This window comes from Egretta garzetta, unplaced genomic scaffold (assembly GCF_000687185.1).
Source record: "Egretta garzetta isolate BGI_Z169 unplaced genomic scaffold, ASM68718v1 scaffold135, whole genome shotgun sequence".
Taxonomy (NCBI): Eukaryota; Metazoa; Chordata; class Aves; order Pelecaniformes; family Ardeidae; genus Egretta; species Egretta garzetta.
Window position 1 is genome coordinate 1,597,387 of NW_009259594.1, and position 205 is coordinate 1,597,591.

Here is a 205-nt window from a genome sequence, read left to right on the forward strand (position 1 = left end):
GGGGTCCTGAGGACGGGGGGAGCTGCTACAACAGGCTGGCAGGTCCTGGGGAGGTGATGGCCCAGCAGGGCACCACCCAGGACACAGGCAGCTGGGGCAGACGGGGAGGACAACTCCCACCTCTGCAAACCCACCCTGCAGAGACACAGGGGGAAGGTAGGAGCCGCTGGGAGATTCAGTTCGGGGGGGGGGCGGATTTCAGCTG